We start from the raw sequence: 24,876 nt of genomic DNA on the forward strand, positions 1-24,876 counted from the left end.
ATAGGTCCGATTTGACAATTTTGAAGATGCTTGTGCAGTATAGGTCCGATTTAAAAAAATTAAGGTGCTTATGCAGTATAGGACCGATTTGACTATTTTGAAGGTGCTTGTGCAGTATAGGTTCGATTTGAAAAATTTTAACGGTGCTTGTGCAGTATAGGTCCGATTTGAAAAATTTTGAAGGTGCTTGCGCAGTATAGGTCGGATATGTAAAATTTTAAGTTGCTTGTGCAGTATAGGTCCGATTTGAAAAATTTTAAGGTGTTTGTGCAGAATAGGTCCAGTTTAAAAGATTTTGAAGGTGCTTGTGCAGTATAGGTCCGATTTGGCAATTTTGAATGTCCTTGTGCAGTATAGGTCCGATTTGACAATTTTGAAGGTGCTTGTGCAGTATAGGTCTGATTTCACAATTTTAAAAGTGCGTGTGCAGTATAGGTCCTATTTGAACATTTTGAAAGTGCTTGTGCAGTATAGGTCCGATTTTTCAATTTTTAAGGTGCTTGTGCAGTATAGGTCTGATTTGACAATTGTGAAGGTGCTTGTGCAGTATAGGTCCGATTTGGCAATTTTGAATGTGTTTGTGCAATATATGTACGATTTAAAAAATTTTCAGGTGCTTGTGCAGTATAGGTCCGATTTGCAAAAATTTTGAAGGTGCTTGTGCAGTATAGGTCTGATTTGAAAACATTTTAAGTTGCTACTTTGGAATACAAGATGCTTTATGTAGATCACCAAACTTAAGCAACATGGAGTCTGGTCATTATCAGATGGGTAACTACTTGGGAATACCAAATGCTTTATGTAGATCACCAAAGCTAAGCAACATTGTCTTGGTCATTATCGGATGGGTGACTACTTGGGAATACCAAACCAAATGCTTTATGTAGATCACCAAATTTAAGCAACATGTTCTTGGTCATTATCAGATGGGTGATTACTTGGCAATATCAAATGCTTTATGTAGATTAACAAAGTTAAGCAACATTGTCTTGGTCATTATCAGATGGGTGACTACTTGGGAATACCAAATGCTTTGTATAGATCACTTAAGTGAAGTAACATGGAATTTGACCATTATCGTATGGGTTACTACTTGGGAATACTAAATGCTTTATGTACATCACCAAAGTTAAGCAACATTGTCTTGGTCATTATAAGATGGGTGACTACTTGGGAATACCAAATACTTCGTATAGATCACTAAAGTTAAGCAACATGGAGTCCGGCTATAATCAGATGGATGACTACTTGGGAATACCAATGCTTTATGTAGATCAGCAAAGTTAAGCAACATTGTCTTGGTCAATTTTCTTAAAATTATTGTAGCCTTAGTGGTAAGAGAAATTATTTAACATGTTGTAAAATACCTGTCGATGGTATGTGAAATTGTTTTATGTATTTATTTTAATTACCCGTCCGAGGGTAGGTAAAATTATTTTAAATATGTGTTGTATATTACCCATCCCCACAAAGGAAACATTATTTCATATATATGGTATAAATTACTTATCCTAGATAAGGTATAATTATTTGATACATGTAATACCCGTCCTAGGGTAGGTAAAATATTCTTTTGCTCGAAAAAGCTAATGAGACATAGACATTAAAAATTCCTCTATCCGAAGAATAACAAATATGTTCAAAATCGACTTCAATTTTCTCATTGTTTATATGGTCCCAAGTAACGCCGGGTAGCCCCGCTAGTCTATATATATAAAACAAAAATGTGTCTTAGTGTGTGCATTTTTCTGTATGTCCGATAAAGGCTTTTTTCCCCCACGGTTTCTCGGTTGACTCACTCCTTCTTAAAACTTTTTATATGCTATCTAGATGATAATATGTACGACTTAACAATGGGGGTTGCATGTGCATTTAATTTGCCTAGCTTTTAAACGCTATTTTTTCCAGACTTTTAGATCGCCGTGTGTTTCTTTCGCTATTCGGTATAAAAAAAAGTGAAACTAAATTCGAATTAAGCGATGCAAACATTTGGTCAATGTCGGCTTTTCACCGTCATATCAGATGATTGCTTTCATTTGGACAACACTTCCAACTAAACGGGGGAACTGCTTTTCCTTCGCAAAGTTGGGTTTTCACTTCATTAAAAATGTCCCGCAGAAAATGTTTACTGCTGAATAGTCATTGCTTACATCGTCGTAAATCTTAACTCCGCAACTTCTATTTGACCTCATTAAGCAGGTACCTGTCAATTCTAATTAAATAAATTTAAACGTCTTTCACTTACTCTTTCTTGCTGGCTGAGCGGTTAACGTCTCACTTTTTTTTCCAACTTTGCCTCAGGGCTTCGGGTTTGATCTTAACTACCTACCAAAACTTTTTTTTTTTTTATTTAAGAGCACACACACTTCCAAACACCCAGGCAATGCCGGGTACCCCCGCTAGTCTATTATATAAAAGGGAGTGTGTGTCTGTGTATGTTTGTATGTCCACCAAAAACTTTTCACAGATGCACAGGACCGTAACAAAGTTGGTATATCGTTAGAAAGATCAATCTCCCCGACGAAAAATATGTCGAAATTGGCCAAAATGATTAATTCTGTCTGAGTGAACTGGGCCGTTTCTTACAAGGAGGGGCCACTTTTTGCATCAACATTTTTGCAAGTCATACGCCTAGCAATTTCAATGTACGTTTAAAAAAACGTTATTTTGACTTGTGACATAGTAAGACGTCATGGCCGTGACAGTTAATGCATTAGCTTTTTTCATCTCCCTTTACTGTTTTGCATTACAGGTTTATGCCTGCCTGCTGCAGCTAATCTTTTTTTTTTTTTGCGCTCGCATGGGTACTCACTGCTATTTTGAGTGAAACAATATTCTTTTTTCTGGGGGGTTGCTCAATATCCTTAGTAGACCACCTCTCCTCACCTGGGCAACGCTGGGTATCCATTCTGGTACAAATATAAATCAACAAAAATAAATTCATCATCAGCTCTGATTTAACGTCTGTTTTATGTGCTGACATGTGTGGAACTGCTTTGAGAAATTGATTTCTGAAATAATCTCTAGTCGGGTGTTTATTTACCCTCTTTTCATTCTTATCACTTCCTTCAGTATTTCCTCTGTGAACCGAGCCTGTTACCTTAACTGTTTTATACCTATTAACCCTGGAATTCTCTATTCTTTCAATGTAGGCGTATCACTAAAGTCACCTGTTCTGCACACGTCTCTCTACACTGCCTAGATTTAACCTTCCTCTGAGCTTATCAGATCTAAGCCTCTCTTTAAAACTCACATTACACATGCATCATATCATTTTCATATAATTTTTCTCCATGCAATGCATATCCTCAACCCTTATTGACCATATTTCACTTCCATACATTATCAATCTCCATGCATGTACCTGATGGGCTCTTTCCTTAGTCAACCCGTGGTAACACTGAAATAAGAATAAGATTCAATCACAAAAATAATGCAGTTGTATAAATCCATGTGTAAATAATAATAAATCGATCATTGTTTTAAAGTTCGAAATTCTGTATATATTCCTGAATTTGACAAGAGGCTGCTTAATAAGGTCGGAGGTTAAATCTAGTGATATGTGAGAATAATATCCCAGAAGGGAACATTATTTCTAAATAATCTGAATTTATAAGATAAAAATCTATTCATAATTTCGTAAATTAAATTTTAAAATGAAAATTCACATATTTTAAAAGAACAAAATTGCTTTCATATTACTTGGATTATTCGGACTACTGCTCTTATCTTGAGTGTGTTACGATTTCAGATTGGAATTTATTCCTAATTATGTGTCGTGTTAATAAGAAGACAAAAAATGTATTATACAAGTCGTGGGATGTTACAGCCCAAATGGCAAGGTAATCCTAGGTTCTTGATCAGTACCGTTGTGAAATAACCCAGAGCACAATTCGACAAGACAAGAAAAAAAAAAAATAACTGGAAACAACTTTTTTTTTTCGCTTTTTCTTTTATATTATACTAGCGGGGGTACCCGGCATTGCCCGATTGTTTGGAGGTATGTGTGTAAGCGGGAGGGGGGGGAGTAAAGCAAAGAATAAGCAAAGTAATAACCCTGTGTAAATATAAAAAAAAACGATGTTAAACTTCTTTTAAAAAATCGGCAAAACCAAAACAAAAGAAAAACAGCGAACAAACGTAAAACTTCTTTAAAAAAGAAATCGGAAAAACAAAAAGCAAAAATCAGGGGAAAAAAAATGATGGATGTGTTAGGAAAAAGAAAAACAAAAAAACACAGTGAAAAGCAAAAAAAATAAAATGGCGTAAATAACCCTTCGATTTGGTTTAGTCCATGGTGCGTTTCACCCAGTATTCATTCCAGTTTTTTTTAAGCAACTACGAAGTAAAGAAAACCCAAACCGGTGTTCCTTCATAACTGTCCCTTGTGAACGATCCTGCAACAGTGTTAAGTTGTGGCGGGCGAAGGAGGAATTTATTAGAGAGAAAAGATTTTACCACTTCCATTGATTTTAACCGATTTTGGCAGTGAACTCTCAGCAGAAAAAATATAGGAATCTACGATTATCGAGGAAGTGGATAGGTAATAGGCCTATAACACACCTCAGATATTGTGCTGCAGTTTGTGCATATTACATTTGCATGAAATGTCTTGATTTTTAATCCTATTAAGGTCAAAATCAGAGGAGAAAAATGAGTTCATTTTATATATATATATATATATATATATATATATATATATATATATATATATATATATAGGGATAAGATGTTTAGTTAAACAAAAATGTCTGAAGGTTGAGTTCGGCTACTCCTAGAAGTGGACAGGATTGGGATAAAAAGACGGGATTAATAATCACAGTACTTTTCTCTTAGAAAAGGTATAATCCAAATGAGATGAATGATCCACATCATCCAATTCTGAGCTTCTTGGAATTTTAATAGTTCTTGATATTTGCGGTAATATGGCTATTCCTCGAAACATGGTTCTTTGAGGTGTCTATCCTTTTTTGCTGCATTGATAAATACATATAGGCATGTTGGCCCTTTATCGCATGCAGTTATCTCCAAATTGAGTTAATTAGGGTGTGCGGTGAATTTAACAATTTCTTCACAACGGATTCTGTCATTTTGCGTCTGCCTCTTATGACGGTTAATTTCAGAATAGTTATTTTTTTTCCTCACGCAGTTTGATTTGCACGCCAACTTTATTTCAAATTCCCTCTCACCTTCTCTCTTTAAGAAAGAGGAAGAATGAATATAGGAAGGGTAAGGAGATGAAGAAATGTGTGACGTGACAAGGAAGGGTGGAGGGTCTGTTTGTTTGGGTCATTTCCGTTAGTAACGCGTGTGCGTCATGGATGATTCACTTTCCTTTTCACCGATTGAATAAAAATCTAATCAAGGAAGAGGGGAGAATTTTTCACATATTTTAACTGACTTGGGAATCTCTCTCAAGCTCAGGAATCTACATGGAATTTGAATGGAACCTTTTATTCAATCTATGCTAGTAGGATGCTCTTGTTCTGCCAGTCATGACTGGATAGAAGTTCTAAGTTTAAGGTTTCTAAAATTCATACTAGAATTTTCCGCAAGAATCTGTGGCATATTGAATAAAGTCCTTGGCAAAATTCAGTTGTAAAGTTATTCTTCTGAACGTCGAAGGTTCAATCCTCAGTGCAGGTAACACTCAGAATGCAATTGCAAATTACTTAGTACTTCTACTCAGGGTTTGGAATCATGTGCAGATTCCAGTTTTTGACAAGATACACTTGAAGAAGCTTAGAGGCTACATCGACCGAAACATTGTGAAACTAACGCTGAAGATGAGAACAGTAGTTGAAAGAATTAAAATAATATGAATTACTTTGTCTTACTTGAGTTTGACTTGAATTAAATTGTGGACTTCAGATGCTGGAAATTAAATACACATTTACCCATTTATTAAGCTATTCATATCGCCACCACATATTTTGTTGGATGGATACTTGACTTCAACTTCCTAAGTAGATGATGTCAAAAAAAAAAAAAACAGCAAGAGAACTCTTGACTTTTGAACATTTGCTGGCATGTACTCAACAGCAACACTGATACGGACTCAAGCAACAACGTAGACACTAAGTAGATCAGTAACGCCAATACAAACTCAAATTATAATGTTGACACAAACTAAGAACAACCTACAAAGTCAATGGCAAATGACGTCAGTGTAGTCCTGATATCACCCCTGAGTGAGTGCATTCCCGTACCTCAAAAAGTGTCTGGTGAGAGCACGCACGCACCGTTCTTAGGCACTTTCGTACATGTCTGTCATAAGTGAAGTTAAGAAGCTGAAATTACCTTCACCTACTTACGAGGCTCCACAAACAAGGAAGGGAGTATGGACTATGAGTTTCAGTTTAGGAAAGGTAAGGACTCGTCGATATTTAACAAGCTCTGCCAGATCTGGAGAAACAGAAAAATTCATCCTCAGATCTGAATTAAGATTTTATAACACCAACTTCTTGGCCACACTGCTATATCGAAGTGAAACTTAATATCTCAAAATCAGCCAAGAGAAGATATTAGATATTTTTAATTTCAAGTGCCTTAGAAAGATTTGAGAGATCAGATGGAGTGATCGAATTAACAACTAAGAAGTTAAAGATAGCAATAAACAATAGGTGGAGTATCATCAATAATCTGCAAACGATGTCTAGGCTGGCTCAGAGAATTCCAACCAAGTGCTCTAGTGAACTCTTGATGGAAAAATAAGATAAAAAATGAACAGAAAACCATCGGGAAAGATTTGATTGCAACAGGAAATAACTGGAGAAACCTTGTGAATCTGGTTTCAGATTGTAAATGAGGTCATACATTAACTACCTCATGCATTGCAGGATTCAGGAGTTCCTAATTATAAGTATTTATGACTAATTATTTTTATTACTGATTTTTTAAAAATTAGAATATTTTTTATTTATTTGAGGAGTCACCGCTTATCAAGGCTCAGAGTTAATGAGTCTTAGGTAGACAATGAGATAACGCTGTGATGGTGGGGTTTGTGTAGAGTTTAATTATGTAAGAGGATGGCTCAACAAGAACTTATTTACATTAGACTTGAAAGCGACCATGTTATAGTCAACTGGGAAGCAGTCCCATGTGATAGCAATTTAATCTTTTACTTTTCACTGATAATTCCCTATCAAATCATCCAGAAATTTTTGAAAATGTCACTAATACCTCATAGATTTTCTTAATTGTTGGTATCATCAATACTAGTCAATTTTAACCTTGTAACTTTAGGTAGTTTTCCAAATTATTGCATTTTTAATATTTCAGGTATGTCTGAAAGGTTGTAAAATCACGATCTTATAAAATTAATTTTTTTTGTATAAAATGAATTCTAGACCATCTAAAATGTTAAAAATTGATTCAGGCATTTTTCCCCCCCCAAAATCCAAAAATCACATTTAAAACCCTTGATGTTTAGGACAAGATCACAGTGTAGTATCTGTTCTGATGCTACACTTCATCTTTTCTGTCCTCGGTCAGTGGAGGAGAAATCTTTCATGACTGAGGCAATTTTTATTTTTGTTGCTATCCAGAGTGCCCCACTTTGGGGAGCTGGATTCTCCCCACATTAAAAACAGACCTTGTGTCTAACTTTGCCCTCGTGGGGAGGCAAATAAATAGGAGCAACTATTTTTGAGTTATTGTACATGTTTGCCAACTAATTGTGGAACTAAGTTTTCATCTTCCATGGAAGATGAAAACTTTCTATGTGCTTAGAGAACACATAGGAAAAGAATTTTCATTTGGAACTTTTGTCTAAAAATGAAATCTTTTTTCCATTAGCTCACAATAAAAATGAAGATTTTTTTTTTTCACATCGAAACACGTCATAAACATATTTTTGCTGCTTCCATTGGAGGAAGATAAGTAAACCCAAACTAAAATTCATGACAAAATTCAGTTTTCATTTTGCTATAGTTAATTTAATGCATAGCCAAAAAATTAAAAGCTATTCATAAGATACCTCATACCATGTTTAAAATGAAATCTTTGCAGACACAGCAATCATTTTAGCATCATCTTTATCGCAGTTTCTGTAAGTTTGTTTAGTGGTTGTAGTAGTAGCTGTCTGTATAGCACATATGACTTTATAGAAATATAGCAGTTATTACCACCTTCTGGTAGTTGAATGTTTTCTGTAGTCCATAATACAGATGGCAACCGTAAAGGGAACGTCTATTCTTAAAAAGCCGTCGGATATAAATTCAAATCGTAATAAAATCAAGTGTTAACTCCAAGAGGGAGTCCTTTGAAAACAAAAGAGAAATGTAAGACCATGGTACAAGGCCGCCAATATCAACTCTAGTCGGATTGTTTAAGTCATGGATGTCCACAAACGAATCAATCTTATTGTGTCCAATTTGTGATGCTGACTGGTAAATGAAATGCTGACTTGTACTGAGTACTCTTTTACTTTCTTTCAGACTCTTCATCTTTTTCATCTTGCCCATGATGTCGTCTTTCTCAATGCCAAAGAAAATAATTGTTTATTTACTTTAGTTTATGGAAGTACTCATGAATCCGTATATATACACTAAAAAGAAACATCTTTTTTATTTATGCAATTTCATTGCCGCTTTTAACTTTGATTCGTAGTTACTTGTTAATCCAATGACTAACCCTAAGACTGTGTGGCATATTTCACATCCTGTTTTGTGATAGCATAGTAGAGCTTTACCAACTTAACATAATTTTTAGTTTTACTGTATGAGATTCAATAGTACTAAGGTAAAAGGTTACCTTAGCACAGTAACCACATGAGAACATTCATTATTTTCAATCCTCTCATAATGTTCTTCATCCTTCAACAGACAATCATTTCATCTCATTAACCTAGAGTGGCTTTTAGCCTTGGTAAGTGGAACCCATTAGTTGCCCCCCCCTTCCCCCCAAAAAACCAATTGCCAAAAGATTTTTTGCAAGTTGAGAGTTTCTTCTTGCGTTGAGGTTATTGATCTATTTTTACTTTTGGAGAGATTGAGGTCAATTATTGATTTGTTTTCAATCAAGTTACCATCTTATACGATCAATAACATTGAGGCAAGCGATGAAGCCAACTGCATATTCATTTCAAATTCTTTGCCAACTGGTGTTGTATATCTCCCCCTTGAAATGGGGAGGTATGGTTGCTGTTTGTCTTTTTGTAGGGGTCAAGGTTGATGATGTTCTAAATGTTTTTCTATCTTGAAGGGTCGATAGGGTTGGGCTTAGGAAGAAAGAGGAAGGTAGACAGGGTGTATTCATTTAGAAAAAAAGCCATGAAAATCATTTCAACTCAGTTTGATTGGCCCTACCCTTACTCCTTTGCGGCCTCTCTCTCAAGCATGATGTTGTTGGTGTCAGTCTTTTTTATGAATGCGATTATGACATGTGTTCATTTATTCCCTGTATTCTTTGTTCCATCTCATTCCATCTCGTTTAACTCATTGGTCTAGTGGTCTCCACCAGTTCGCTTTTTTGAAACCTTATTGTAAATACAGTTTATTCCAGTAGCTTCTTTATAATAACCGTAGGCTTGTGGAACTCTCTTCCTGCTGACTATTTTCCTCCTACTTATAGACTTGGTCATTTCAAGACTAAGGCCAATAGACATTTGTTTTCTTGATAATCATCTTTTATTCTTGTTAGTTCCTTACATCAAGTGGCTTCATGCTTTGTCTGGTGTGATTTCCATAAAATAATAATAACTTGAAATATGTATAGTCTGGATGATTTGACATGGAATTACAGTATTTAAAAGAAAGTTCAAATGGTAGAACATCAAACTGAAGAACTCAAGTTTTTGGTTTCGATCATTACGTCTGCTATATTTGTGATTTATTTTTTACTATTAATGCAATATTTTCGGTTTCTAAAAGTAATTAAGATTTTTGATATTTTTAAAATGAGACAAATTTGTATTTTTTACGTTTAAAAATTTTGTGTCAGAAAACTTGTGACTGGCAGATGGGCAAAAAATATAAGATCAGCATTGGCTAGGCTAAGCATAACCTATTTCTGTTAAAACTGCCTCTATCTGTTTTTCTCTTTTTAGACCCTTCTTTCTCTTCTGCCCAGCTCATTCCTCTCTTGCGGAACATACACACACATGCACATACGAGCATGCACACACACATTCACACACACATGTACACACATAAGCACGCGCACACATACTCACGCACACATGCACACAGACATATGCACATGCACACACACATATGCACATACGCATATGTACACACACACACACATGCACACACACATTTTTATATAATAGATTCCTCAGAGAATGAATCAACATTTTCTTTCCAAATTAGTACATAATAACACTGAAAAAACAAACAAAAAAAAAACCCACTCTCCTCGACGAAGCATGACCCAGTTGACCCCCAGAAAATGAATATTTTTTTACTAAATTTTAATCAAGAATATATCAACTTTATTGCTGTTTGTTTTGTTTTTGAGATACGAACACACAGATAGATTTAACTGCTAAAAGCAGGGTTGTGGTGTCTGATTCTTAAGTATGCTCGGAGTCTGATTTTTTAATCTCTGAGGAATCACCATTAATGGAAAGCCTTTATAATTTGAAGTCAGATATTTTGGACCTTATACCGTAACTCCACGAACCTGGTTATGATATATGATATTTATGTATATAAATGTGTGTATGTAATATGTAATAATAGGACAGTATATAATATGTAGCTTAATCACATTGACACATCATCAAAATACAGCAATGTTAAGCCTGGTTACTAATAAATTTTGTAAATACCAAATACTATACATGCCCTCCGCTCACCTCTGTATTGTTTCCAGTCGGTTTTTATTTTTCTTTGCCATTGGAATCAAGCAGTGCCGACTCAAGTGAGGTGTGGTTGAGGATTATGCAAACCCTACTTTACAATTCTATGTGCAGCTATCTTTAAAGAGAATGGGTATCCATTGTGTTTAAAGACTGAAACTTATACTTATAAAACATAATTTTTGATTCTAGAAAAAACATTGTAGCAATAAAAACACAGACGCAGCATATACATTCAATATGGCCACACTACCTGCCAATATCTGATGTATGTTTTCCAATTATAATCAATTGAGATTTATTTCAATATACTAACTTCCTAAAAGATACTTTCTCACTCATTGATATGTCTTCCGGGTTTGTATTACTGTACACATAGATTCGAAAAAGTTGTCAAAAAACAAATATATAACAAATAAATGTTATCAAAGGCAAGATAAGTTACTTTTCTACCAAACTGGATATAATTTTCGTGTTTTTATTCAATTTAACATGTTTATTCAGCTCGAAAAGCATACAGTGTTTACCGATGTATTGGAAAATTCAAGATGGCGGCCGATTCTCTCTTTAACACGGTAAGTTCAGGAAAAGGTGTTATAAATAATAAACTAGACAAAATACTATTAAAAACCACCGAATATATGTCAAGTTATATCACGGTAACATATATTGAGTGAATTTCTAACAGTATTTTGTCTAGTTTATTATTTATTACACCTTTTTCCAAACTTACCGTGTTAAAGAGAGAATCGGCCGCCATCTTGAATTTTCCAATACATCGGTAAACACTGTATGCTTTTCGAGCTGAATAAACATGTTAAATTGAATAAAAACACGAAGATTATATCCAGTTTGGTAGAAAAGTAACTTATCTTGCCTTTGATAACATTTATTTGTTATATATTTGTTTTTTGACAACTTTTTCGAATCTATGTGTACAGTAATACAAACCCTGTCTTCCTCCTCTTATCCCAGTTTACACTGTTACCAAATATTACATGTGTCTGTGATTATTTCATATTTCATTTTATCATTTCCTTTTACTAACAGTCATCTAATACTCATTCAGTATGTAAATAATGAACGCTCCTTTTCATATTGTTTTTTTTGGCTTTGACACTTTGATTGTCTGCTTAGTTTGTATCACGATTTAAAATTATTGAACACTTTCAGAATGATTTTTAATAAAATTCATTATGGCTGCCCTCCTTACTCATATCGAGAAAAACAGAAACCTCTGCTTACCACACATAGCAATATGACACAGACTTTCTGATTGTTTATTGCGAACAATACAGTTTTATTAGTTTCTTTAAAAGATACACTGCAAAACTGTTTATTTCAACTTTTCACATTGACCAGATTTAACCATTCTTTAACGCTCGTAAGTAAATGATGAAGTTGTTTTTCTCACTGGCCGCTAGCCAGTTTCAAGTATGGCTTTGACTTTGACATCTATATATCAATACGATAGTGTGTGTGTTATTTTCTGTGTCATGCTTACATTTAATTGTTATGTACTTCTATTTCTTATAATAAATAATTTTACCAAAAATTCTTCATAAGTTTTGGTTTTGGTTTCAATTATAGCTGATGGCACTCAAGCCATTTAATTTTTTTTTAAATAATTTTGCTAAGAATTCTTTATAATTTTGGTTTCAGTTTTGATTATAGCTAATGGCAGTCCAATAATGTAGTTTTTAAAAATAATTTTATCAAGAATTCTTCATAAATTTTGATTTCGGTTTCGATTTTAGCTGATTACACCTTAATAATCTATTTTTTTTTTTTTTTTATAAATAATTTTATCAAAAATTCTTCATAAATTTGAGTTTTGATTCAAGCTGATGAACCGAAGTCATATAGATATATTTTTTATTTTTGAAATCGCAACTTTATAATATATAAAAATGGATAGAACATTAACTCTATAATAATATATATAAAATCTGCAAGAATTGAAATATCATATTTAAGTGTATTTTACAACTTGGCTACACTGGGTGTCCCTGCTAGCTTGGATAAATACTTTTGCAGTTTTAGCAAAATAGCTACAATAATATCAGAGCGTCTCCATTTATGCTGAATATCTACAGAATGCCAACATCAATATATTACATATGGATCAGTCGTCTGTGGAATTTCCACAGGTCCTGCTAGTTTAATAATTAATCTTAGATTGTACTCACATTTCATTCAACTTCAGCCCTTTATTATTTTTTTTTAGCCATTTTTTTGGGACCGATGTAAAACATCTTCACATCTCAACAATTTCACCATCTGTTTTTCTCTACCAATCATTTACGCTGAAACCCTTTTTTTTTTCCGAAACTTTCTCTGTCATATAGCCACAAAGACATTGCGATTTTTTCCTTCGCATAACAAGCACAATAATCATGTTTCATATTGTTCCTTCCAATACGAGGGGTGGGGGGAGTAATTCAATAAGATTAAGTGTTAACCACACGATCATTACTGATATCATTTGTGTGTTACTTTTATGATACTGTTGCAGTTATATTTACACATGGTAAACATTAATCAAAAGTTACTTTTCCAGGGCATACATCGTAAAGCACAAACAACAAAACAACAGCTGTAAACAAACGCAGAACTCGTTTTTGTATTAAAAATTATTTATTTTTGAGATTTTATTCTTTGCCATTATACTGATTGCCGAATATATATTTTTTTTTCACAAATTCATAATAAACGACAAAAGAACTGTCTGACTATTTCAGCTTTCTTTCTCTCTAGAGCAATAGCTCTTGACATATTAAAGGCATTTGACAGGGGTTGGCATAAAGGTCTACTTTACAAGATCTTCAGCTATGGAATATCTAGAAATGTCTTCTAAACTATCGAATCCTTCCTCTCTGACAAGTTTATACAAGTAGTCCTCGATGGACAGCAATCCAAAAATCAAAGTATCAATGCTGGTGTGCCTTAGGGATCTACCTGGGCTCAACTCTCTTATCTTCATCAATAGTCTACCAAATAATCACATTCTAAGTTGATTCCTCGACATATATGCAAACAACACTACCATTTATGGTAACACTTCAAAAGCCAGCAACGACTTAGATCTCTCTGAGTCTCTCTCCTCCAACCTTGAGCAGATGGTGCAATGAGGCAAAAGGTAGTTGGTTAATTTCAATGTATCTAAAACCAAGCTTCTATCTTTTCACCACCAACGTTCTGATCCACACTTGGCTACATTCATTGATATGAATGGTTTTCGTCTTAAAAGAAGCACCCTGTTTCAACAAACTTCTGGGTCTGACTTTTACTCCTAACCTGAAATAGAAGACTTACATCAAATTTGGTGTGAAGGTTACTGGAAAAATAGTCATGTCATTCTTAAACTTCAGAAGGTATCTCACTCTCAACATATTCCTCTACATGTGTAAAAATAGAGTACTGTTGCCACATCTGTAGAAGAGTTGCCCGGAGTACTCTATCATGCCTTGACAGAGTTCAAGACCAACTTCAAAACCTAGTGGGTAATGCCTTTTTCTCCTCCTTGCAACCTCTTTTCCACAGAAGAGACGTTGCGAACCTGTCTCTGCTATACTGTTATTTTCATGGCAGGTGCTTATCTGAGCTTCATCAATACCCCCCCCCAACCAAACTTTCACAAAAGCACTCGTCAAGCTACAACCATTACCAACAAGTTCCCCTACTTTCTATCAGTGCCTAAATCTAAATACAAACTCCATGAACATAGCTTCTTTCCCAAAACTGCTTGACTGTGAACTTTGCTCCACTAGTCTGCTTCTCAGTTGACTACAACATGGTTGTCTTCGTCCAATATGAACAAGTTCTTGCTAGCCCGTCCCCTTAAATAGTCCGATTCCATCCAATTTCCACAAAAAACGATCACTGCCACATTACACTTATTAATCCATATCCCTGAGTTGCCTCCAGGCCTGAATAAGTAGTGACTCCCTTGTGAAAAAGAAAATTATTAACATATTTTGTTTGCAATTTGTAATACAGGGTGTTTCAAAAGTCTTGGGAACATTACAAATGCGTATATCTCATGAACTATTCCAGGTAGAAAAATGAAACTAGTGTCATTTTAAAGCTTGCTTAATCAAGTTTTTGGTTATACTAATGATTTTCGTCTTATCTTTCCATGTGCAGTAATGGCGTTCTCTAAACAAGACAAGGCGTTTTGCGTCCTCCAATTTGCAAGACTGAATCGTGGACATGTGTTCAGCGTGCATTTCGCAGGAAATTTAAAAAAGAAGTCCCTGAAAGGAAACCCATTGTCAGATGGCATGCTAAATTTGTGAAAGATGGGTGTTTGTGCCCAAGTAAGCGAACAGGTCGCCCTTCAACTTCAGAAGATGCAGTTGAGCAAGTCCGGAAGCCTTTCAGCAGAGCCCCCGTAAATCAGTGAGAAGAGCCAGCAGGGAACTTCAGCTTGCTCCAGCAACTGTCTGGCGTGTCTTAAGGAAACGACTGCAAATGGTACCTTACAAGCTCAAGTTGGTCCAAAAGTTGAAGGACACTGATAAGCCACTTCGCCGTGACTTTTGCATTGCAATGCAAGAGAAGTTGGAAGATAACGGCTTTGATGACCGGCTTGTTTTTAGCGATGAGGCGACCTTCTATCTGAATGGCAAAGTTAACAAGCATAGCACTCGCATATGGGGTACTGAGTGTGACTTTTTCCTTTGGGGCTTTGTCAAGCAACAAGTCTATGTGCCGCCCCTTCCAAGAGATATTGACGAACTAAAGGCTCGAATAACGGCAGTTGTGGGAACCATTGACGTCAAGATGCTGGAACGCGTTTGGCAGGAAATGGACTATCGACTAGATGTCTGCCGTGTGACGAATGGTGCTCATATTGAGCAAGTTTGAAGATTCCCCACAAAACTTGAAACTTTAACCTTTCCAACGGTACCAATTTCATTTTTTAACTCCTAATAGTTTTTGAGTTATTAAAAATCTTTATGTTCCCAAGACTTTTGAAACACCCTGTATATATTTTACGAAACCTAAATTTTTCACGAAAACTCCATTTTATAGATAAATTCATCCAATTGTGAATAAGTATTGAAAATTCATGAAATTAGTTTTTTACAATTTTTATAAGTAACACGCATCTTACATAGAGCTACACCATAGGAACGTTATTTTAAGATGTCCATAATGTAAACGCAATATGAGTTTCGCATTTTCATTATTTTTCTACGCTGAAAAAATGTTATGAGGGTCACTTAATTTAATCAAATTAATAATTATCTCAATCTAGGAGGAATTGCAAAGCAAAGATTCCCATAAAATAATAATAAAAACTTGGAGGTAACAAAAAAAAAAGTTTCATCATTTTAAAATACTTATTGGGGATATATTTATCATTAACTCGGTCTAGGAGGAATTCTCAATGAAAAATTAGAGACAACAAAAATCGAATAGTTTCTGTATTTTAAAATACTATTTATGAAATTTACTCTTTCGTTTTTTGGAAACTAGGGGGTGCTTACTGCTCTTTTAATCGAAAATGTAAAAAGTATATATTATTATATATATATAATATATATTATATATATATAATATATATTATGTATATATATAATATATAGAAGGAACTTTGTGTGTGTGAGTTTGTTCCTTATGGACTTGGAAATGACTGGGTCGAACTTTTTTTATTTTAAATTTCACATGAAGTTATTTGATGTGTCTGGGAGTTTTCTTATGTAGGTTTTGTATTGGTATGTGTCCAATAATTAGCAAAAATCGATAATTTAAATAATCCAATTAAAGTTTGATTTGACTGAAGTTAGCACTTCTATACAACCTAACATCACAAGTGTATATTAGTTGTTTTATCATTGCACAATCAGAAAGGCCCAACCTATAAGATCAACTGTAGATTCTTTTATGAGACGGACATGTTTGAAATGAATATGTCTTTTTAGAGCATAATTGAATCATGATACTTGATGTTTGCATTTTAAACTAAATTCAAGAAAATTATAGAAAAATAATTTTATAAAATCAACAGTAGGTTCTCTGTAGTGCAATGGATGCTAGTGTGGTTTAATGTATTTTGTATGACATAATATTTTTGGGAAAAAAATCCCCTTCCTCATAGAGGTTGTATGCCTAAGCACTGATCAATTCAGACTTTAACTTAAACTAGCCTGGGTGCCCGGTGTTGCCCGGGTGTTTAGAGGTGTACAAAAAAGAAAAAAAAAAAAAGTGGTAGTAGGCAGGCAGGATCGAACTTGTACCGCGTAGGAGGAAAAGAATGTGAAAAAAAAATGTGACGTCTTTACTGTTGCATCCATCGCCAAACTGGAAGTAGCGAAGGTTTGAATTAAGGCTAGTCAATCAAAAAGAGGGGATGACTTTCGAAAATATCAGCGAAAAAAGCGACCCATCCCTGTAGAAAAGTGTCCAGTTAAGGGTGAAGGAATTAATATTTTTAACCAATTTTTTTATATTTGTCATTCGAAGAATTGATTTTTCAAAATGATACCGGTCTCATGAAAATCTGTTGCCTCTGTCGAAAGTTTTAGGCAGACATACAAACATACATGATGATTGATTATATGATGATTGATGATTGATGATACATACATACATACATACATACATACATACATACATACATATATTTAAACAGACAGGTGAGATTTATATTATAGACGTTTCTTCTATAGACATTGAATGAAAACTGTCTGCTAGACGAACATGTCCCAACTACAGTTCTTCGGCAACACCCAAATCTGTTATCTTGTTTTAGCTTGTCATCCAGACAGAGAATTAATTTGAGATGTAATCCTACATATTACAAATTATTGGACGGCCGAGAATCTGGACAGCAACCATCAAAGAGGATTTGGTTGAGCTCTCGTATTCGCAGGTGGTTAACCTTTTGATGGAAGAACTTTATTTTTTACAAAGCATTCATTCGAGGTGGGTTGAACTGACTTCCTCCAAAGGAGGAAGTATCAAGGAATATTAAATTCACAAGCGATCACCAGTCGCATGTATAACCTGGTCAGAGGAGATGACTTTTTGTATTCATTTTTTTTGCTGACTATTATCGTCATTTTCATAGTTGTTGTTGTTTCATCATGTTTCAGCCAATTCATCTTCTGGCCTTCTACAGGTGATTAACTGCAACGGGATAGGAATACTAATTTTTGTAACTGTATCCCCCAGTAATTACTGCCTTCCATAATTGTTGTCTCATCACGTTTTGGCCAACTAATCCTCTGGCCTTCATGGGTAGGATTGAAACCACTATCTTCAGACAATACTCACCTAGAACCATAGAATCAACACTTTTATCCACTGAGCCATGGACCCTGATGGATGGAAGGCAGTAATTACTGGGGATACTGTTACAAGACTCAACTTTCCTATCTCGTCGCAGTTAATCACTTAAAGAAGGCCAAAAGAATAGTTGGCCGAAACGTAGTGAAACAACAATTATGAAGATGAGGATAACAGTCCACAAAAGAATGAATGCATAAATTATGAAGCCTCATCTACTTATTTCTCCCTTTGCTTGTTTCTCATTGAATCCCCCCCCCTCTCCAGATTTTTCTTATGGGAGAATAAATAGTGTATTTTGATGCTCATGTTGCATCCCAGGTTTTTGAAAGCATTTTGGTGATGAATTCTACGTGATTGTTGCCTTGCTGTTGTCAAAGAAGTTCAAACGCCTCCCGCGCTTCCAGTCCAACTTTATTTATTCAGTTTTCAAACTCTGGATCTTTGATGAACTGACATAGTTGAAATCTATCAAAGATGCCAACTTTCAGCTTTTCCATGGTCACTCTTGGAAAAGCATGACACGAGTGAGTGAAGCAACCGCCATCCTTGTCCAGAGCTTTGGAAAACTGGTTCATTAAGCCAAACTTTAGGTGTGGAGGGGAGAGAAGACTATCTTATATCTGTCCACCAGGGGTATGCTGATGATGTTCTTTGAGAACAGTAAATTAGTTTAAAAAAAAAAAAGAGAATGATTCAAGAAAAGATCATCTGTGTAAACCACTGAAGAAAGAAAAGCCGAAAGAATTAATTTGGCCTTGATATGCTTCATTACAAACTATTGTATGGCACACATCTCTCGACACTTATTTAAAGTGTAAGAGTCAGTGACCACTTAATTGCTTAAGATGAATTGGAATAAATATGTAGAAGATACTGCCATGCCTGCTGCAGTCCCCTCTGATCCATTCTGGTGGAATAAAAAAATAGGAGGAATTACTTTTGGAATGTCCCTCATATATTGTTGAATCTCTGGACGAAGCAATTATCGTTGAAATTTGAATTAATCCGCTAGGAATTTTTTGATGCTTATATAATTTTACTTTATGTAAGTCTCCTTGAACTGTTTCTTACAACTTGCCATGACATGTGTTCATCCTCTGTTCTGTCTCCATTGGGATCTTCCGATCTCTCAGTTGTGTCAGTTAAGATAAAAGCAAAATGTAATAAGTCCTCTGATGTACTTCCATCGTACTGTCTATAGATACTCTATAGTTGACTGGGATAACTTCCGAACATTCATATCAGATATACCTCTGAACTCCATGTTCAAGAAGAATGTGTCCTCTATAGTATCAGACCTGACTGAATGGTTAACTGTGGGTATAGACCGCTTCATATCCTCCAAAAAATTTCAGTAAAAGCTCAACAGCCAGCCATGGTTCACTCCAGAATGCACTGCTGCTATTGTACACAGAAATCACTATTTCCATTGCTTCCAGCTTAATAGTTGTGAAACTAAGGTCACCTTTAGGACTGCCAGCAACCATTGTAAAACAGTAATAAAAAATGCTAGAGATTCATATGCTCAGTTCATCAAGTTTAAAGTAGTAGAACGGTGGCTTGGCTCCCACCAGTTTTGGTGAATAACAAACAAGGTCCTGAACAGAAGCATGTCCTCTATCCCTACCATCATCAATGGACCTGAAATAATCCTGACAGCTTCGGAGGCACGGGGGACAAGATCAAAGTGTAGTATCTGTTGACTAGCAAAGACCAGATGTGGGGGCAACCCCACATGCCTGACCTTTAACCAGCTCCCATTTCCCACCTCTCGGGAGCTGGTCCCCTTTTCCCCTTCCCCCTCCCTTCACTCCTCACATTAAAAATTGGCCTTGTGCCTAATTTGCTCAGTGGGGGAGCAAATAAATACAATCTGTTCCGGCAGATACTACACTTAAGATAATTTGTACCAGTCAATGGAGGGGAAACCCTCTATACTGGGACAATTATTATTTTTGGTAACCAGAGTGACCCCTTTTAGGGGAGCTGGTTTTTACCTCACATTAAAAACGGCCTTGTGCCTAATTTGCTCAGTGGGGGAGCAAATAAATACCATCTGTTCCGGCAGATACTGCACTTAAGATAATTTGTACCAGTCAATGGAGGGGAAACCCTCTATACTGGGACAATTATTATTTTTGGTAACCAGAGTGCCCCCTTTTTGCCTACTTTTAGGGGAGCTGGTTTTTACCTCACATTAAAAACGGCCTTGTGCCTAATTTGCTCAGTGGGGGAGCAAATAAATACCATCTGTTCCGGCAGATACTGCACTTAAGATAATTTGTACCAGTCAATGGAGGGGAAACCCTCTATACTGGGACAATTATTATTTTTGGTAACCAGAGTGACCCCTTTTAGGGGAGCTGGTTTTTACCTCACATTAAAAACGGCCTTGTGCCTAATTTTCTCAGTGGGGGAGCAAATAAATACCATCTGATAAAGTAAAACTATTTGCCAAGAACTTTGCAGCAAATTCTACCCTTTGCGATCAGGGCTTCCTACCCCCCTGTATCTCCTCCTGTGACTGAAAACACACTAAGCGACATACAAATTTCTGTATGTGATGTTGACAAACTCATCAAAAACCTTGATTCTAGTAAAGCAACTGGCCTTGATAGCATTCCAGTCATAGTGCTCAAAAAACTTCAACTGGAACTAGCTCCCATACTTATAAAGCTGTTTAAACGCTGCCTTAAAGAGAAATACTTACCAACACCTTGGAAAGCTTCATCAGTCTGCACTGTATTTCAAAATTCCAGTGATCGATCATCTCCCTCTCAGTACAAACCAATCAGTCTCATGTGCGGCATGAGTAATTTGCTGGAAACTGATACACAGAGAAGTGGTTAAACACTTCGGCAAAAATAATCTGCTCAATTTGCTTAGTGACATGCAGTATGGTTTCCGTTCTGCGAGATCTACAGCCGATGTACTAACTGTTATATATTCTAGGATTAGTGAATCACTCAACAGAGGCTTTGTCTCTAGAGCAATAGCTCTTGACATATCAAAGGCTTTTGATAGTGTGGCATAAAGGTCTACTTCACAAGATCGCCAGCTATGGAATAGCTTGAAATGTCTTCTCAGTTATAAAATCTTTTCTCTCTGATAGGCTTATGAATAATCATTGATGAGCAGAAATCAGAAACTCATTGTATTAATGCTGGTGTCCCTCAGGGTTCCATCATGGGTCCAACCCTGTTCCTGATCTTCATCAATGATCTCCCAATTCATATTCTTAGATCATTCGTAGACATTTATGCAGATGACACAACAATCTGTTGCAACATTTCAAAGGCCAGCAATGACAAAAATCTTTCTGATTCCCTCACTCTTTTGATTTTAAGAACATGGTGAAATGAGTGAAAAAGTGGTTGGTTGGTTGCATCGAAAACCAAGTTTCTCTCCTTTCATCATAATCGCTCTGATCCCCACCATGCCCCAATTGAAATGAATGACTCTAGTGTTGGGGAAGCCCCTTGTCTTGACAAACTTCTAGTACTGACGTTCACTCCTGATCTGAAATGGAACACACATCAAATCGTTTGCTAAGATCGCTGGAAAGATGGTTGGATCATTCTACCGCTCCAGTAAATATTTCACTGTTGATGCAATCCTTTATCTTTAAGAGCCAGGTACGCCCTACAATGGAGTACTGTTGCCACATCTGGGCAGGAGCTGCTCGGCACGCCCAATCCTGCCTTGATAGAGTTCAAAATCAGCTTCAAAACCTAGTATATGGTGCCCTTTTTTCTTCCCTGCAATTTCTTCCTCACAGAAAAGATGTTGTGAGTTTGTCTCTGCTCTATTGCTATTTTCATGATAAGTGCTCACCTGACAAAGCATAAAAATGTTGAAATGTTGATCGATCCACATAAACTCCTTACAATGTTTGTATAATATTAATTACATATTTTGAAAGATTTAAACTAGTAAATAAGTCGGGTTTACAAGTTTAAACTTCCAGCAAATAGGATTTTTAGTACGAGGATTCCAGCACATCTATTTTGCTGTCAAAACTTTTTCAGGCCATACGATAAAGGAATTTACATTTTTATTTTCCTGCCAAATTGTGTTTGATACTTGGACGCTTTAAAATGTCTTTTCAAATGCATTTTTTCTGCTGAAAGGAGAACCTTTTTCTCTATCATTTCGGCTGCTTTTTGAAACAATTTTCTATGCTTTCTGCAGATCGATTTGATCAAGGCTTTTCCCAAAATGTATTTAAAAATAAGGTTTGTTGAAAAAGTATTTAACTTTGGCATGTTGGTTGCAAGTTGGAAGTATTTTGGTGAGATAACTGCAAGCTAGATTTTCTCATGCAAATTTCACTATAATTGTATAAAGTTTACTTTATATAATGTAGGTACTTTTGCAGAGTATGGATTGTCCTATCATCATAATGATTCAGGCGGTTTACGGAAAATGCTGGAACCCTAATCGCTGTAAGTTCATACAAACAAAAGCAAACAAACACAAAGAAAACATTTGTTTGCTATCATTGGTGTATTAAATAAAAAATATCTAAATATTCATCTTGAGTTGAACAAAAAAATAAAAAATAAAATCTCATAAAAAGAAAATTAATTAAAAAAAAATTTTTTAATTAATTTTTGGGCGGGAGATGCTAGAAGCAGCTTATCCTACCTTGACAGAGTTCAAAATAGACTTCGTAGCTTAGTGGGAGGTGCTCTTTTCTCTTCCCTGCAACCTCTTTCCCACAGAAGAGACGTTGCGAGCCTGTCTCTACTTTATCGTTATTTTCATAGCAAGTGCTTATCTGAGCTTCAATCTATGCCAAATCCCTGCCAAACTTTCACTAAAAACACTCGTCTAGCCAAAACCACTAACAATAATTTCCCACACTCTTTATCTGTGCCTAAACCGAACCGTAGATTCCATGAACAAAGCTTCTTTCTTAAACCAGCACGCCTGTGGAACTCTCTTCCGATTGCCTGCTTTCCAGCTGACTACACTCTGATTGTCTTCAAGTCCAACGTAAACAAGTTCTTGATAAACCGTCTCCCTAAGTAATCCAATTTACAAAATTCCCACTACTTATGTTTACTACGCTATAATCACATTGACTAGTGTATACCCGTTAACCCTTATCCTCATGTGGCCTCTGGGCCTTGATAAGTGGTGATTCCTGTGTATATATATAAAAAAAAATTGCTTGTTATCCAAAAAATAAATATTTAATCATGAAACTTACCTTGCAATGAATGTTTTTTTTCCTTGATTTTGATTTTAATTTTGATTTTCTAAAAGTTTCGTAAAAATTATCTGATAATTATTTAAAAATATTGTTTTCATTTTTCAATTAATTTTTCATTGAATTAGCTTAATACCGACAGAAATACTATCGTTTTCGTTGAAAAAAAAAATGGCCAGCATTTTTATGGAACAAAAAAAAAAAATTTAAATTACATTTGGCGTCTTCCTGTGTTTTCCGTAAACAGCCTAGATGATTCCGTCAATAACAAGGTCCTTATACAGTATAAGTACCATAATTTATCTTCTCTCTCACTCTTTTTTGCGATCTATTTAGCATTATTCACTCGTAATTGCTTGTGTATAGATATATTGCTGGTTGGAAATAATTTCGAATATAGTCATTTGAAAAAAAAAAAAATGAAAAATATTTGCAATATGAAGTCAAGTAAAAAAAAGAACTTTACATGAAAGTGTTTTCTTAAAAAAAAACAAAAAAACAAAACAAAAAAAACAAGAAAACTACTTGTTACACTGTGTTCCTTACAGGAGCTCTAAATAGCTTTAACAGATCAAAAGGAATTCACTTTATTTAATTTAATCACACCTAAGGCTATTCTCAATCTCTACAAATCTACTATCAAACCATGTATGGAGTACTGCTGTTATGGCTGGTGAATCCCTCTCCCATTTGAGGGTTCTTCATAAGATGTAGAAACGTATCTGTAATTTAATTGAACCCCACCCTTTCTTCTGTGCAACCTCTCTCTCACAGACGTGTTGTTACTAATTAGTCTTTTTTACAAATACGATTATAGCATGTGTTCTTCAGAATTTCTGCTTTTTTTTTTTCAGCTAGTTTGACTTGTTGGTCTGGTTATCTCCATCAATTCACTTTTTATATTACATTGTAATACAGCTTCCTATTCCAGTAGCTTCTTTCAAAGAACCGCAGACTTGTGGAACTCTTTCTGCTGACTGTTTTCCTCCTGCCTACAGCCTTGGTCTTCTCAAGACTAAGGTCACTAGACATCTGTCTTTTTCAATAATTATTTCTCATTCATGTTAGCTCCTTACATCAAGTGGCTTCACGTCTTGTCTGGAGTGATTTCCATGAAAAAATATTTTATCTAAAAAGTACCAACAAAAATAATTTAAACCGTTTTTTAAATTCTTCATTTACCGAGATGTTTTCTTAATTTTACTTTTGTTTTATGAAACGAAGAAAATCTATTAAAATATTTTTCGTTTATTTACATTGTCATATCTTTCACTTATTTTATGAACTTAACCGATAATTGACCCTATTGGAATTGAAAGAAAAAATGGAGTCTTTAGATTCTGAAAAATTAAAACCGTTATTGAAACTTATTTGAATGTTCTGTTGACATATTGATTTCTATAACGCACAAACACTGATTTTTATGAATACAAAATAGATATATATTCCACTGAGGAAGGTTGGACAAAGCCGGAAAAATGCATCAGACATTGATGTTATTGTTTGTTTTTTTCTTTGCTAAAATTACTCATGTTCTGCCAAAAAGCCGAAAATAAGA

General features: G+C 35.2%; 1 protein-coding gene across 1 annotated transcript in view; it reads left to right on the top strand.

Annotated features, from left to right (window-relative positions):
* Positions 1–24,876, top strand: part of LOC145254917 (snake venom 5'-nucleotidase-like) — a 170,362-nt gene that overhangs the window by 87,887 nt on the left and 57,599 nt on the right. The gene's annotated exons all lie outside the window — the stretch shown is intronic.

This window comes from Euprymna scolopes, chromosome 30 (genome assembly GCF_053919585.1).
Source record: "Euprymna scolopes isolate OS-2025 chromosome 30, ASM5391958v1, whole genome shotgun sequence".
NCBI classification, from domain to species: Eukaryota; Metazoa; Mollusca; class Cephalopoda; order Sepiida; family Sepiolidae; genus Euprymna; species Euprymna scolopes.